This window comes from Lissotriton vulgaris, chromosome 2_2 (genome assembly GCF_964263255.1).
Source record: "Lissotriton vulgaris chromosome 2_2, aLisVul1.2, whole genome shotgun sequence".
In the NCBI taxonomy this organism is placed as follows: domain Eukaryota; kingdom Metazoa; phylum Chordata; class Amphibia; order Caudata; family Salamandridae; genus Lissotriton; species Lissotriton vulgaris.
The window spans coordinates 27,621,266-27,639,445 of record NC_141688.1 but is presented as its reverse complement, the minus strand read 5'-3'; positions in this window follow the sequence as shown (position 1 = coordinate 27,639,445).

The window sequence follows — 18,180 nt, the reverse complement described above, 5'->3', positions numbered from 1 at the left end:
AAATAATACAATTTGTCTAGATGTTCTGGCATTTCTGGTAGTAATATCAAATAATCTGTAACGCGTCTCAAACGTATGGACGCTAACAACATGGGTCCTGACGTACCAGGCACTGGGTCATATCTGCAGTCTGTAAGTTCTCTTCTAAGTAGTTCGGCCGGAACGCCTTTCGGTGTCCGAGCCTTTGCTAAATCTCTCATGTAACTCGGTGTAACTGTGGGGGTGTTTGATAACCTCCTGTAGCACCTCCTGAAGCGGAGGCTTGAGCATAATCTGGCTGTAGGGTCGGTACCTGCTGTAGCTGGGTTGGGTCCTGGACCACGCCAGTCCCAAAAGGATTTAATGGATGCAGTTGTTGAATACCGGGGGGGACAACGGGAACGGGTGCGGGTAGCGGACCTGGAGGGATCTGCTGTTGCGGACCTGGGGGCGAATGATCATGGGGTAGGAGGCCGTCAACGGGTACAGGTGGTGCGGGTACATGGGCAGGTGCAGTAGTATATGTAGGAGCTACATCGTCTAAATAGGAAGAAATAAAAATGTCTGCTGCAGTCTTGTGACGTAATTTAGTCGGAACCAATGGAGGGGGCAGATCTTTTGGTATTTCCGGAGTGGCCTTAGGTAAACCCTCGGCCAAAAGAGGATACATACCATTCACAAGAGTGTTTTGTTGTCGGTCTACTTGTTCTGCTTTAACTCGTATTCCTTCTTCAACTAGTACGTTTTCTCGGGCTTTATCTGAATCTTCTCTATGTTTTTCTGCTTTTCTGAATTCTTTCTCTGTATGTCTATGCAATTCTTTACGCCACAATTCTATGGCGTCTTTCTGAGATTGTCTGGCCATCTTTTTCCATAGCGCTTCTTCTACTCTCATGATGCAATCTGCATCCCATGTCCCTGTAACGGGCCATCTATATTTCTCGTCTAGGTTCTTAGTATAATCGACCCATAAATCTAGATATAATATGGCATCTAAGCCGTGCTTATGGTACATGAAATTTCCGGGAGTGTCCCTAGGTGGGACAGGAATCGCTTCCTCTAGTATCCCTTTCCTAGTTCCTAACTGTCTTAACTTTGAGAACAATGGCATCTTGATATTTGGTACTTGACACTTACTCGAACCTGAACACACTTTTTACACAGAAACACAGTAATGTATATCAAACAGTCACTCATACCACGACATTAATCACGTAGAAACATTTTGAACACATATTGACTATACATGAATTCTATAACGAAAACAAAATCGAACCGTTGAAGACACAAATTACTTGATATACTGCTAAACAGTACAGATACACTGCTAAAACAGTGCAGACCGGGTCTGTGTACCCAAACCCGTCTTGACCGGATACTTAGTAATGCACCCGTCTGGATGCGTCCCCAGCAACGGTACTCACCGGGAAGCACGGAACGGAAGGCCTCGGAAAACTCGTCAGGACTGGACCGGACTGGACTGGACTGGACTCGTGACGTCACAGGCACGTCGGAACTGGTGGGCCTCTAGACACCTCGGACCTTGCTCTCTCGGCTGGGTTCTGGTCGGGATCCTCCGCACTCCTCACTGCCTCGTCTGGGTGTCGATCGCAGTCTCAGTCACCTCCGTTGGCCTGAGGGAGATACAGGAAATCCTGCGGGTACGCGTAGTTGTCCGTCACGGCTGTGGCAGGGGGCTAGGCCTGCAACGCACCGCCGGCGTGTAAGGTGGGGGAGGGGTCCCTGTTCGGGCGCCAAATTAATGTGGTAAATAAATATCTACCGTCGGAATTTCTATGCAGTAAAGTTCAATAAAATAACTCAATCGGAAATGAGAGGCAGAATCCGTGATATCTGAGTTTATAAGGGTTTTATTCCATAAAATGGAATGGTTCGAACCAGGGTATCATGTTCCTTTCACCATTAAGGATCAGGAAGGGATAGACAATACTTTATTAACAGAGTACAATATATATAGTAAATGCATATAATGGTGATGGATACAAAAGGCGTAACAGCTGAGAGAAACGAGATAAGAACACATGTGCGTAACAGAAAGGCATGCACGAGGGCGTACACAGAGGTGTGTGCTAGAAACGTCACATGAAAGTGTCACAAGTGGGTGGATACATAGTGGAATCTTGCAATGTCAGCAGAAATCTGTAGCAAGGATGCGCGCGCAGCAGCATGACGTGTGACTGACGTGAGGCTGGAGGGTGCAGGGTACTTGACATTTAGCACTAGAGGAAAGAGACAGAAGTCTGGCATGTCAGATCGACTCGTTCCTAAATCATATCTGATATCTTGTGTTTAGGGAACTATATTATCTAGAAGGAAAGGTCTCTTGGGCAGAGGCTACTCTTATACTGACTATTAATGCGTGCATATGTGTCTACGTGTCTGCGTGTAATGCAGAGGGGCCATGGGCCGACCATGGTAACGGGAGCAATGAATTACTTGCATGGAGACAGAGAGGCCGGGCCCTTTGCTCTGCAGCCGGGGAATTGTTTATCTATTCTGCTAGACTGGAATGTGTTTTCGAGGATCTGAGCTCGGCTATACTGATAACTTGAAGGCAAAATACTGTCTTTGGCAGGCAAGCAGGCCGAGCTGGGCACCGCTCGCCACGCAGGGAGTAGGACAGAGGTCAGGGATGTATCCCACGTTGCAGCTTTCAGGAGGCAGAGAGCAGAAAGGGCTCGATGGTAGAAATCAGGGCCTAGCTCTGCAGGGCTAGGAGAAACGTGAAAGTACACCATGAAAAGACGCTGGCAAGGCATACTTAGGAACTGAATTATCGATCCATTCATGGTGGATCTGAAAGAGGACATGTTAACGTTGGACGCAAATGTATTTGCGTCTTCATAACTGGTCGAGGAGGGAAGTTACATGCACTTTAAGCTCGTACATGGAGACGGTGGGGTTCACGTTAGGGGACACAATTGACCATAAAAATTCATATTACCTCACAGGGCAACATTAGAACCATGTTGTTTTCAGCAGCGCCATATGATCGCAACCACCCACTGACGCGTCTGTATAACACTAAGCTGGCTAAAATGCTAGCTCTGGACCTTCTCCCTTTTTCTTTTGTAGAAGGGGTTGGTTTTCTAGAATTAGTGGCAGCGCTCAGCCCTAAATGGAAGGTTGCTAGCCGGTTCTATTTTGCCAGAGTTGCGGTTCCAGCACTACATGAAGATGTGCTGGAGGTGATTGGGGCAGCTTTGCAGAAGAGTGCTGTTCACACTATACATCTGACAACAGACATGTGGACCAGTGGCGCAGGCGCTGATTACATGTGCATCACTGCACACTGGATCTCTTTTTCAGGGGTTAAAGCAAAGCTAAACGCAGGTGTTGACCCGGACCAAGTTTTTAAAGCTGCTCGGAAACATGCAACACTAGCCATGTTTGGCTTGGAGAAACGTCATACAGCAGAAAACATTTTGAATGAGTTTAACACAAAGGTCTTTCACTGGCTGTCCCCAAAAAACACCAGATTGGTTATGTTTCCACGGATAATGGCGCCAATGTAGTTAAGGCCATGGATCTGGGTCACTATTTCAGAGTGCTGTGTTTGGCGCACTGTATAAACCTGGTTGTTAAAAAATTCTTGAGTGATGAAGACAGTCCAGCGTGCGAGTTAGTGGCCACCTGCCGAAGAACGTGCAACCATTTCACCCATTCTTTTAAGGCCCGGAAGCTTCTGAGGAGCCTGCTACATGAACGTCGAATGCCAGTGAAAGCACTCATCCAGGAGGTGCCAACACGTTGGAACTCAACCTTCTACATGCTTGAGCGTCTGTATGAGCAGTATACGGTACTCAATCACTATTTCTTAACACTGGGTATAGCTCAGAAGGACCTGAGGCTAGATACGGCGCAATGGAACCTAGTTAAAAGCCTGACATGCTTCGTCCTTTTGAGATCTTCACGTGTGCAGTCAGCAAGGAGGACTGTAATTTGGGAAAAGCTATCCCATTGTTGCGCATGCTGGAGCACCAACTGAAGGCGGTGTCTTCTATGTTTCAAAAAGATGAAAAAAAGCAAGACGCTTTTGTTTTGGCGGAGAAATTATTAGAGCGCCTACTTGGTGATGAACGTCTTAAAATGATCCACTCAGAACAGCATTACATTGGAGCTACTATTCTGGATCCACGCTACAAAAAGGCGCTGGCAGGCCGAGCATTCTTTCCTTTTGATGATGAAGATGTTACAAAGTACAAACGTTGGCTAGCCTTGTCAGCCATGAGGTTTGAAAGAGAACAGCAGCAAATTGAAGGAAAAGGCAGTACATCAGCATCAGCAGGCCGTCCCCAGTCAAAAGAATCCACTTCTGCACCTGTGGCTGTAGCACAAGTGACCTCTCAGCCGTTAAAGACACCGGCAACCGGATCATCTGCACCAGACACAACAGTAACATTGGATACAGAAGAGGATTGGCTAACTTGGCTTGGGTTTGGTTCTCAAAAGGTCACAGCAAAAAGTAAGCAAAGTGGAGGAACCTTGGAGGACCTTGAGTCGATGGTGCAGGACTATCTGAATGACTCAACAGAGGTCTATGTTAATGCTGACCCATTGGCGTATTGGCATGGGAAAAAAGAATTGTGGGCACAGATCTCCAACCTGGCTATAAACTACTTGTCTTGCCCACTCGCAAGCGTGTCTTCTGAACGTGTTTTCAGTGCTGCTGGTGGCATTGTAACTTCCAAACGGACCCGCCTCTCGCCCAAAAATGTGGAGAGGTTAACAATGATCAAGATGAATCAGCACCTCATACCACCAGATTACAACGTACGAGAACAAACACCGGATGAAGACGAGGAGGACAGCAACTTAGATCAACAAAGAATCACCTTCCGGCTCCTCACCCACGCACACAAAGCCCTACACAACCAAGGCCCGACTTACCTCAACAGCCGCCTCAACTTCTACGCTCCCAAACGCCATCTCCGCTCGACCAGTCACGCCCTCGCCGCCGTCCCCCGCATCCGCAGAGCGACAACAGGAGGAAGGTCCTTCTCCCACCTTGCCGCCAAGACCTGGAACTCCCTCCCGACCGACCTACGCCTGACCCAAGACCACCTCTCCTTCAGAAAGAAGCTCAAGACCTGGCTGTTCGAGCAGTGCAGACCCCCCCCCCCCCAAGCGCCTTGAGACCCTCCGGGTGAGTAGTGCGCGGTATAAATGCCTATGATTGATTGATTGATTGATTGATTGATTGAATTTGTTCTCTGTTAGGTGACACTGACCTACTCCTGCCTGAATTCGCAGAGTATGAGGACGAACTCTTATTCTTATTCACTGACACCGAGCCCTGAAAATGAGCCAATGAATCAATAACTTTCTTTTTCGTCCTTTTTCACTTTTATTCCTGTGTGTCTGTCTTTCTTTGTTTTGCACAGTTAATATAATTACAACTTTAATCACCTAATCACAAAAACAAGCCGATCAGCAGAACTGTCTTCACTGGTTTGCTTATTGATTTGAAGGTGCCGCAGTCTGCATTCCTCCGGTTCACAAGTTCACAAGAACATGCTCCTCTATCCTCCTCCTCCAGACTCCTATTTCCCTCAAAGCAGAGGGCTGGATTACGCCCAATGAAGAAAGACTCTGCACTTGTGGGGGTGTTCTACTTCTTTGTGGGTGAGTTGGCGGGTCTTGGGGCCATTGCTGGGAAGCTCTAATACCGGATAAAAGTTGTTTGGACCAAATCAGAGGCGAAAATGTTTTTGCGTTTTTGCTGACTTGCTTGCCTTTGATGTGCTCTTTGGGGGTGTTCTGGGTGTTTGTGGGTGGGTTTTGGGGTCTGGGAGCACTGCTGGGACAGTCTAATTTTGATTGCATTTGCTTTTCAGGAAATCCGTGGTGGAAAACGGGAGTTATGACCTAGCTGCACAGCGCATTTGGACTGAAGGCCGATAAATATTGTAAGTATGAGATTTTCTTTTTGGCTGTTTGGGAGTGTTGTGCTTTTTTGCGGGTGGGTTGGCGGGTCTTGGGGCATTGCTGGGAAGGTCTAATACCGGATAGAAGTGGTTTGGACAAAATCCATGCTGAATTTTTTTTTGCTATTTCTGACATTTTGCTCAATGTAGCGTTTTCGGGGGCCTGTTTGGGGGGCTTCCTGGTGTTTGTGGGTGGGTTTGGGGGTCTGGGAGCACTGCTGGGTATGGATACTTTTGATTGCAAGAGGTTTGAAGCAAATCCATGGTGGCAGAGGGGAGTTAGGGCCTAGCTGCAGAGCGCGCGCGGAGTGATTTTGGAAATTGCCATGAAAATGACTAAGGGCCCGATGTAGGTAAATCTACATTTACCACTTCATAAATACCGAATCATACCGAATCGGTATTTATGAAGTGGTAAATTAGAGGGGGGGAGATGTAGGTATTTCAGATTCGGTAAATACCGAATCTGTAAGATTCGGTATTTACCGATTCTGTAAATACCGATTCGGTATCCCCCATTGCTTCCTATGGGCCTTGAAGCCCATAGGAATCAATGGGCACTACCGAATCGGTAATTACCGATTCGGTAATTACCGATTTGTGCAAGGGTGCAGGGGGTGTCACTTTGACACCCTCTAGCACCCCCAAAACAGGCATGTGAGCCATGTGGCACACTGACATGCCCTAAGGGCATGTCTGTCTGTCACATGGCATAGGTGTGCATGCACACATGTGCATGCACACCTGGATTCGGTATTTTAAGACCCAATTGGATTGGGTGTTAAAATACCGAATCTGAAGGGCCTGTGGGACAGAAAGTAGTCCCACCTACATCCCAAATTTAAAAATCGGTAAAATTACCGATTCGGTATTTTTGCGATTCGATAATTTTACCGAATCGGTAAAATACCGAATCGGACAAAAAAATGTCCCCTACATCTCAGTAGGCCAAATACCGGTCGAAAACGGCCGAAATCGGCCGTTTCCGACCGGTATTTGGTACCTACATCGGGCCCTAAGTCCCCATTTTTGTACTTTTGCTTTTTGGCTTTTTGGGGGTCTTCTACTAGTGTTCACCTGGGTTGACGGCTCTGGGGCCATTGCTGGGAAGCTCTAATACCGGATAAAAGTGGTTTGGACCAAATCGGAGGCGAAATTATTTTTGCGTTTTTGCTGACTTGCTTGCCTTTGAGGTGCTCTTTGGGGGGGTTCTGGGTGTTTGTGGGTGGGTTTTGGGGTCTGAGAGCACTGCTGGGACAGTCTAATTTTGATTGCATTGCCTTTTCAGGAAATCCGTAGTGGAAAACGGGAGTTATGACCTAGCTGCACAGCGTGTTTGGAACGAAGGCCGATAATTATTGTAAGTATGAGATTTTCCTTTTTGGCTGTTTGGGGGTGTTGTGCTTTTTTGCGGGTGGGTTGGCGGGTCTTGGGGCATTGCTGGGAAGGTCTAATACCGGATAGAAGTGGTTTGGACAAAATCCATGCGGAAAAACCTTTTGGCACTTTTTGTAACTTAGGGTTCGTTAGGGTTAGCCCTAGCAGCAGGATTGCATGTGTTTCGGGGTGTTCTAGATTTTTGCAACTGAGTTCTGGGGTCTTAGAGCACTCGTGGGAATGTGTACCTTTGGTTGCAAGTGATTTGAAGAAAATCCATGGTGGGAAAGGGGGGATTTGGCATAATTAAAGAAAGCGTTTGCCACTATTCTTAACTTAGGGCTCGTTAGGGTTAGCAGTATTTGTATTGCATGTGTTTGGGTGGGGGGCTGTTTGTGGGGGGGTTAGCGAGTCTTGGAGCGATGCTGGGTATGGATACTTTTGCTTGCTTGCAAGTGGTTTGAATACAATCCACGGTGGGTAAGGGGGTATTTGGGCCTACATTTACTTTCAAAGTACGTTTTGTCACCAGTTTTCTACTAGGCCTCGTTTTTTGAGGTCTGATTGGGGGTCTTCCACATTTTTGAGATTGGCTTTAGTAAGGGTCTGGGTGGGAGCACTGCTGGGAAGGTCTAATTTTGTTCTAAAACACAGTTTACAGTACACCTAGCTTGAGGGGAAAGATCCGCTAAATTAATTTGACCATACTTATTTATCCTTCAAAAGGAGACTCAGACAGAGTACGCACTTTCAAAAATATTGTACTGTCTATTAGGAAACTCAAAGTGTGACTTTTTGCACTACACAGCGTACATACCTTATATTTATTTATCAGTGGTGTTCTAATATCACTTCCTGTATTTCCATCAATAATTACAGGCCGGGTTTCAGTCTGTGCAATGGGAAAAAAAGGATGAAGTCAGGCTTCACATTAGCGAGCCGCAATTCAGCATCCGCCAGGCAGGCAGTGGACAGGGTGTCTTCTGGTCACCAACATTGATGAACGAAGCGTCAGCTGGAATGGAGGAGTGCCGCTAATAAGAGGAATGGTTTGATGCGTGCAACTTACTTACCAAATTCAACAGGACAACTACAACAACATACAGATACAGTATCCATTATTTTCTTCTATGAGTGTGACTGCATTTCTTGGATCTCTCTGCTTCTAAGTTGATCCCTACAGCCATTCTATAGGTTTTACTTTGGCTATTTTTTAAACCTAATTTAATGTAAGAAGTGTTTCTCTGAGTGCAGAGATAGTCAAGTGAAAACGCTACAGCCCTGTACTGTCGCATTCTGTCATTCACGGTTGTCGAAAGTACTACTTACTTTTCAGTAACAATGCATGCAGTTGTGCATGCACTTCCTTTATGTCACTTAAAAGATTTATGGTTAGCTTTGTACCCAAAGATTTCTTTATCTTCAATTATTGTTTGTCCATGCTGTGCTTTTTTTTTCTTCTCTCAACAAAACCTACCCAAAAAGAAACCCCCATTCCCATCCATTTTCCAAACCCTAACCCTCTTCCCCCGGGCTGTGTGGTTTTGATTGATGTGTGACTAAATGACATCAATAATTCCACACACTTGCTGGGGATGATAAGGTCATAGCAACAGGCTGGTGAAGGAATCCGAGGATATATTCTAGACTTACTCAGCTTCATTACTATTTCTTGTAGTAGTAGCCAATGTCAAAGAAATTCAACGCAAGTGCTAGTTATACTTTCAATACTTTCAATACTTTACCATTTGTTAGGCTACATTGTGGCACTGTTCTAGTGTACTGTCACCTGCTATATTCTCTATCGTACCATTGTAATGCTCCAGTAAGGACAAACCAGGTTTCATTTTCTTTTTTTCCATAGGCATGCAACTGCCACTGTGTCACACCACTAGTACCACCGCAATGAGGACATTTCATCCGCCCAGGATTGCCAACCTTAATTGCCATTTCCCGTGGAGCCAGCCCTGGGCCTAGACCTACTTTCAAACACAAATTACAGGTAATATAAGCGTTTGGTGGGAGGTAGTATAATGGAGTATTAGGAGAGACGAGAGAATGACGGTAGTACTACTAAAGTCCTAGGACTCTTGAATTCACTTACTCTGTGAGAGGCACTTAGTGTTGAAAACATTTAGCCATTTACACTTAAAGGAAGAAAATGAGAAAATGACAAGCTTACTGTTAAACCCCCACCCACCAGATTTAAAAGCAGTAAAAAACAGGTATGCTCAGATAAAGTTTCAAAAAGTATATTTGTGTAGCCCTAACAAAATAACCTCCCGCAAGACCCTCCCTAACCCCAACGATTGTCCTTCAAAAGTCCCAAAAAAAACCCAACTCTCAATTCCCACCCCCCAAAAGTCTCTAAAAAAGGGGCAAGGGACACTACGGCAGGATGCTGTTCACTTTAGCGGCCAGGGCATCATACTCCTTGCGGAGGGTGGCATGGTCAGAGCGGAGGCCCTCCACCAAGGTCTTATATGTTAGGACCTCCTGCTCCAGGTAGGACACTCTGAGGCATAAGCGGTGCTGGCGTGCCTTGCAACTCCTGTGGGGGGCAGCTGCTATCTTTGCTGCTCGGTGGTGGCAGTTGGCTTTGGTAGCCCGGCTCCGTACCGCTGGAGCACTGCGCTGGCTGGCAGCCCGTGGAGGCACGGAGGAGGATGCAGCTGTCCCAGTGGATGTTGTACCAGTAGACTGCGTGTCCTCCTCCTCCAGGGCCACCAGCCGCCGATATTCGGCGACAGTGGCATCCAGCCTCCGTTGCCGGGCCATTCGAGCCCGCTCCTTCCTTGTTGGTTTTGTTGATTTGGGAGGAGCAACTATATGAAGAAAGAAAGACATAGTCTGTAACCAATGCTCCTTAAGATTAACACAAAATGATTGAGCAGAAAGTTGTGTCACAGTACAACTAGCAACTTGAAAGCACAGTACATAACTATTGAGGCCAGTATCTATCTAACCTCCCACTTCTTCATCCTTGCTCTAACATTAGTGGGAGTTTAAGGAACAAATTCTACGAGCACTATGGACTTTATTACAGTCGACTATGACAGTACACCAGTCTTATTCTTCTTCTTCTCTCTTGTTTAGGAAAATTGGTATGTTATCTTATGCAAGCCGGCATAATGCCAGCGCAGTGAACTTGCACCCGAGAAAAACAGACGCACACCATGATGAGTGAGACAGACTTGCGTTACTGTACCGCTCCAGTACATGCAGGTGGTGAAGCTCTTACTTTTCTATTACGGGTGGCACTGAGAATACACTGTTAAAAGGGCTACTGCTTAATTAATTTAACTTTCACCCTACAGTAGAAATGAGTACTAAAAAAGGAAAATGAAGAAGCTAAATAATATGATTATCTATCACTTCACATGGGATGTATTTGATTACATATGGGATGACTTTAGGTGGTTTGCTTTTTATTGAGTGAACAGTGATACACCCACACATGAATGAAGTACTACTACTAAACTAAACTTATTAAGAGAGGTAGGGAGTGTCCACCGTAATAACCGGATATATGCTGTGCTTGCAGTTGCAATACAAACTACTGCTACTATTCATGGTAGTATTTGGACAAAATTACAACTTCTTTTCCTTGCCTTTCCTACACTGGAACGGACGTGCAGGTGCGGTGTTACATGCTCTTCAAAGTAACACTTAGTTCATCCAGTAACCGTCTACTCTCTCTAGATACACATATGCTATCTAAGAGTCAGATAGTACCATGATCCAGGCATCCATCCATTCAAAGTATATGCACACATACAGTTTCTGTTTCACCCACCCAGGCTGTTCTCCTTCCACCCATCCTTGCTTCATCATTCACCCAGCCATGCACCATACCATATTCTTTACTTCCCAGCCACCTCGGGGACCAAGCAAACACATATCATTCTTCTTTGCCAGTCATCATTAAATTTCTCGTCCTTCCATACTTACTTACACCCTTCTTTCGCTTTTCGTTCATCCCATCCATCAAGTTCATCTCAGATTTGATTGGGATTCTTCTCGCCAAAAACTTCACAGCTAAGTTGAAGTACATTTAGAGGAGGCTACTACCTGGTTGATTTATAATACATCCGTACAGAAAGCACACTTTCAATCTCAATAAGTAAGGAATTCATAGCTTACCTCTGCCCGCCACCACCGTGTGAACCCTACCAGGCACCTTGGTGTCGTCCGGCACTTGCATCCCGCCTCCTCCCCAGAAGTGTTCTACTCATCCAGCACCACCACCTCCGCGCTGGGCCCGCCACCAGATGTTCCACCTACAAAGTACATTTAAGAATGTTAGAATACACCACTCACTACTATATAATATTTGGTCTAGGAATAAAGAAATGTGAAAAAAACAGAAAACAATGTAATAATTTGTGACTGTCTACTCTAAAGTAAAAATGTCCCTTTTTCCAGGGAAGGCTGTTGTCTTGCTGCACTTTTTGGCACAACTGATGAATGCTTGCTTTTTATTTTTAACACGCACCACTTTTTCTCCTAACAGACAGAAGCTTGACTTCTAAGAACACGAGCAAGATCAAGTTCAAACCAGGTGAGAGCTCGGCTCAACCATAAGAAATGTGTTCAATTAATCGTCAGCACTAAGCACTTTTCCATTTTCAGTTAAACGTTTAGTTTTATGACAAACTTGATTTTAATAAATGTATTTACTTTTAATAAAGCTTTTAAACTTAAATAGACTCTGTCTTTTTTGGTCCTCCAGACTAGAGTGGCTGAGCTAAAGGTTTTGCAATTTTTGCAAGCATGAGTTCGTGCCTCTGACTTCTTGACTCTGACTCCGTACTCTTGTCCTGCGTTGGATAATCATCATTGGGGATCAATCATCAGTGACTTTGGGAGCTAAATGACTCTGCCACACTATCTAGTCAGTAAGGAGATTGGGGGTTCAACTACAAAGTCTGTTATCACTGAGGTATGTGGAAAGTCTACCAGCGCCTATTATAATTGATAAGCTAAGCAATGCATTATTTAGTGTCCATAGTTCTGTTTGTGCAGATTTGTCCCTGCAACAGTAGTAGAATGGATTGTCCTCCTATCCAAACCAAAAGTAAAGTAGTATCCTATTCTTTCTTGGTGGTCATTCACCGTTTTATTGTTGGCAATTGTCAAAGCATAAACATTTAGAAGACTTGAAAAGACATTATGGGCAATCCCAGAGGACTGCACTCAGTGCATAGAGCTATTGCTGACTAGAATGGGAGTCCAATGGAATTGCCAAATGTGCAATCTTAGTTAGCTACACAGACAGACTAATAAGAATAATCTAGTAATACCACAGGGAGTCATAGTCGAGGCAGGATAAGAATTTAGATACAGTCTACAAGAATATCAAAGACGATTTAGAAAAAATCGAATGAGGAACGCTAGGAAAAAATAGGTACTCTATATTAAAATTAAAACTTACCGGGGCCAGCAAAGGAGCCCTCGCCTGCCCGATCCTGGCCTGCATCCTGTTGAACAGCAGCCTCCTCCTCCTGTGTCCTCTTGCCCCTGGGGGGAGCTGATGTACAACATGAAAGAAAGAAAGACCTGAAAACATGGATGATATTTGTCAACCAAATCAAACATTTCAAAAGAACAATAACAAAATGGTCACATTTCGCCGACTTTCCCACTGGGACGCGGCACTAGACAAGGGTGCCCACTATCGCCCCTTCTCTTTGCACTGGTGCTTGAACCATTAGCAATCCTGCTCAGAGCAACACCACTGTTTCGAGGCATCACCTGGGAGGAAGGTTGGGAGGATAAGGTCTCCTTATATGCAGACGACATGCTGATATACATGGTCGACCCGGACGAGGGGATCCCTGCCTTATTAGCTCTGTGTGACGGGCATGGCAAGGCGTCAGGGTACACCCTGAACTGGTCCAAGTCAATAATATACGTACTCAAGGGCCCGGACCCGCTGTTACAGGGCGACTGTCCCCTACAGATAGTGACCACCTCCTTTAAATATCTGGGAATTTACATTACTACTGATGCCACGGAATTTCATACCAAAAACTTACTGCCGCCCCTGGCGCGCCTACGTGCAGACGTCAAATACTGGGCTACGCTGCCGCTAACCCTGCTTGGACGGGCAGCGCTGTTTAAAATGATGGCTCTCCCGAGGTTTCTGTATGTACTTGAGAATTCCCCGTATTTGGTAAGTCCGCGATACTTTAAACAGATCGCTGCACTACTGTCCAGCCTGTTGTGGAGCAACGGCCCAGCCCGAATAGCACATGATAAATTAGTGAAGAGCTGGTATGAAGGGGGGATTGCATTACCCAATCTCAAATTATATTACTGGGCGTCCCAACTTAAAATAATTAATCACTGGATTCACATCCCACGGGAGGACCCCGCATACAAGGCGGACTGGTCACAGCTGGGGACGGATGGAATGCTCTCAGTGCTGTATAACTACCCACAAGTTAAGACCCTACTTGGTCCGACGTTCCACACGGCGTCGTTATGGCACACCGCACAGTCTCGGATGGGCTGGAAGGGGAAAATCACCAGGTTAACGCCATTATGGGACACTAGAGCACTGGGCAACTTACGGTCCTGCAAGGGATTCGCACAATGGGATGCAATAGGAATTTCGGTGGTAGGGGACCTTTGGGACAAAGACACAGTAGTTGCATTTACACAACTCCAGCAACAATATGGTATGGGCCCCACTGAAACATTCAGATATGTGCAAATCCGACATGCCCTGTTGAAGGCAATTCCACCTGACACCACACTCCCGGAATCGTCCCCACTGGAGGACAGATTACTGACAGACTTTATGGAGCAGAAGGCAACCTCTCTCACATATAAAAAATTGGTAAACAACCTGCCAGACCCCACACAGAAACTGAAAGGGAAATGGGTTGAAGAACTAGGCGACATGGATGATACAGAATGGAATGAGGCGCTGGCATCCCCAAGAGAGGTAGGCATATCGGCCAGGTTCCGATTAGTGCAGCTCAAGATTTTACACCGCACTTATTACACAAGGACACTGCTTCATAAAATACAGAGGGCACCACATCCATACTGCCTCAAGGGATGCGGGGAGGAAGGGACTCTGCTGCACACGCTGTGGGATTGCCCCCGAATCCAGGACGTTTGGAAGCAAATTATGCGCACAGTCTCCCAGGCCCTTGAAATGTCGGTCCTGCCTGAACCCCGTAAATGCCTATTGAACATTTGGGACCCTACTGACCTGGACAGGTACGACCAGCTATGGGTAACGTTAGCTGTGACAGTGGCCAAGCGAGACATTGCACAGAAGTGGGGTGCACCGGACCTACCTACGGTGGCTGGGTGGATCAGAAATATGGATCTCCTAATGATTAAAGAAAGGGCGGTGTACGTGCTACGGGCATGCCCCCGTAAATGGAATAAAGTGTGGGCACCCTGGAACAAGTATAGGGGAGAACCGTGTGATCCCTTACCAGAAGGCGAGGGCTCGGACTCGGAGGAGGACGAGGACTACTAAATGTGAGGTTGCTTGTCGAAATCTGGCGTGTGCCAAAGGGATGTAGGAATGCAAAACTTCTTTAATGTGGTGCTGAAGGTATACATTGGCTGGCAAATGACTACAATGGGCATAATCCGATGATACGTGATGACACTAGTTGGTTTTATGTTTACATGTTACAGAGACTTGAGTTTATCCAGAAGTACAAGGTATACCATTAAGGAGCTGCTCACGAGGTAACGAATGGGACTGTTATGAGAAGGCGACATAAACTGTATAAGATATTTGCTCCTAATTGTTACATGTCTAAATTAAGGAAACGAGTGCCATAAGCGACAACGCAAAATGTTCTATCCATCTATATCACTGCCTAAAACTAATGGTACACGAATGCGACATACATGTGTATATGTACTTCTTTGTCTTGTTATCCTGACAATAAAGATTTTTCAAAAAAAAAAAGAACAATAACAAAATATTTAGGCGAAATAGCAAATAGACAACTATTCCACTGAATATATTGACCGATCTCATGTGGTCTACTACGTTATTAGTATTGCTTGATTTGCACGCGAAGTGACTGACAAAGTCCACGAGATTGCAGATCAGCGACAACACTAAAAAGTATCCTGCTACATTAACCAGTCATTAAAATACTCAAACTATCAATCCACCACCACTATTTCTTCTTATCGCCATGTGTACAAAGGAAGGACTGGACTTGAGTCTGTAGGGGCTGATTTAGAAGCCCCTTGCGGCTCTTTTGCTCCATTGTTGCGTGACTTTTGTGACGCAGCGGCAGAACAAAAGAGGCGCCATGGTGCGGCATATATTAACGTGACGCATATGGGAGATGCATCACGTTGTAAAGCCCTGCGCCATCAGGGGGCGTTCCGGCGCAAGGGAGGGCGTTCCTGCGCAGGAACGCATCCTAAAAGTGGCTGAGGGAAATCTACAAGATTTCAATCAGTCACTTTGAGGACAATGATGCGTGACTCAAACCCTGCGCCTGCTTGAAGCAGACGTAAGGCTTGACGCAGCATTGGGGAGATAGGGCACCCCAGAGCATTGCTGGAGCTGCGCCATCGTTGCGGCGCAACTCCAGCAATGCGCCGCCTTTACGGCACAGATGCGGAACGCTTTGGTGACGTTTTGGGCCCATGGTGCGCCGCATTGTAAATACGGCGCACCATGGGTGGTGGTGGCGTGGGACACAATTACTGGCGCAACCCTGCTACTTTGCAGGGATGCGCCGATAATTAAAAATCTGACCCTTAGTGTCTAGCATTACGCAGTTCTTTAAACTACACTCATACATAATTTCACAGGCCAATGAAATGAACACAAAATCGAAAACAAATAAGCATAGTAGCAACGCTACTGAGAAGGAGAGCAGTGCACCTGAAATGCACAGAACATTTTGAAATATAATTTACCTACAATGTAATCAGCAGCATTAATGCTCTTGGTAAAAAACAAAAATTTGCAATATAATAACACACAGAGCAGGAGAAAACAGAGTAGTAAAGAAATAGCAACTACTACTCACCAAGCCCAGGGATCTCAAGGCCGAGCAGGTCGAGCAGATCGCGTTCCCGGTCCAGGAGATCCGTCCAACGGTGGGTGGCCTGGTTGTAGGTGCGCCGGACCCGAGAGTGTTGGTACATGGCCCGGCACACCTTACCCCACCGCTTCCGGTGCTCCTGGATCCCGTACCCGCGAGCGATCTTGCCGCCTGCCATGATGGTACTGGGGAGGCGGCGCTGAACATAAAAAATTAGTGCGGCCACCTCCTTCGGGCTGAAGATCTCCCGGGGTGCGACATTCTCCCCCTCAAACGCCCGCACGGGAGCCGGGCACAGGGTGCGGGACCCTTCCCCTTCTCGGGATGCTTCCCGGCTCCCTTTACCATGGTCTGGGCAGAAAGGAAGCTAAATAATAAAGAAAATAGAATAGGGAAGAAGAAAAGAAAAGAGTTTAAAAAAGTAGTTTAAAATTAACCAAAAGTAGCAGAAAACACAAAAATATAGAGCTGAAAAAATAGAGGGATAGATAATAAGTAAAATAGATAAAAAAAACTTCAAACAAGCAAAGGATGGCAGAGATTCAGAGAGGATAGAAAAAGCATGCCCAGAACCATAGCAATGAATGAGAAACAAGATGGCCGCGCCCGTTCACGACCGCGTGGGTAAGTTCGCACGAGATTTTCCTCGCGAACACACACGAAATTGTACTAGCGAGCCGCACACTTTGCGAGATTACACAGTGCACCCGGAAACTGAAATACGTCATGCAAACAAGATGGCCGCGCCCGTGAACGACCGTGAGGGTAACTTTGCGCCGTTGCGCTACAAGCGGCTCGCTAAAACGCACAAAACCTTGCGAACTAACACGCCGCAAAAAAACAAATTGCATATTCGCACGAATTCGCGGCTTCCAAATTCGATCTCGCGCACGTTCGCATCCGGCAAAATTGCAGAAAAACGAGTTTTGCAAAACTGAAAGCACTCAGCAGGTGCAAAAGTTCAAACTCATCATTATTAACCATTCCCTGTAGTGCTTCCTGACTGGGGCCCCTCCAGAGTTCAGCTGCTAGTTGCAACAATTGTATGACCCTGCTCTGACCCTCACAGCAGGCTCATAGAATAGCTACAAGTAGGCCACAAAGGTCCTGGAAAAAAATTGCACTGCAACAGAAAGCAAATTACAGATAAGGAAGCAGGTGCCAGACTGGAATTTTAAAACAGTGACACATTACTAAATCAACCCCAAATTAATTCATGTCAGTTGAAGCAGGGCAGGTGTGCTTGCTTTCCCCCCCCCATAATCTACAGTGATGATGAACCAGAGGGTGGCATTGATGTACCAGAGGGTGGCATGGGTGAAACAGAGGGTGGCAGTGGTGAAACAGAGGGTGCTGGGAACCTGTGATGATGAACCAGACGTAGAAACAACATAGTCACGACCGGTGCGAGCCGACTGTGGTAAATTTAAATTACCTATACTTAATTAGAATAAAACTAGCTAACTGCATGATACAGGATGTACTGCTAAACAGTACAGATACACCGCTAAAACAGTGCAGACCGGATATACTGCTAAACAGTACAGATACACCGCTAAAAACAGTGCATACCGGGTCTGTGTACCCAAACCCGTCTTGACCGGCACAAATTAATGCGCACGTCTAGATGCGTCCCCAGCAACGGTACTCACCGGGAAGCACTGAACAGAAGGCCTCGGAAACTCGACACTGGACTGGACCGGACTCGACTCGTGACGTAGATACTTCAGAACCTGGTGGGCCTCCATATACCTCGGATCTTGCTCTCTCAGCTAGGCTCTGGTCGGGATCCTCCGCACTCCTCACCGCCTCGTCTGGGTGTTAATCGC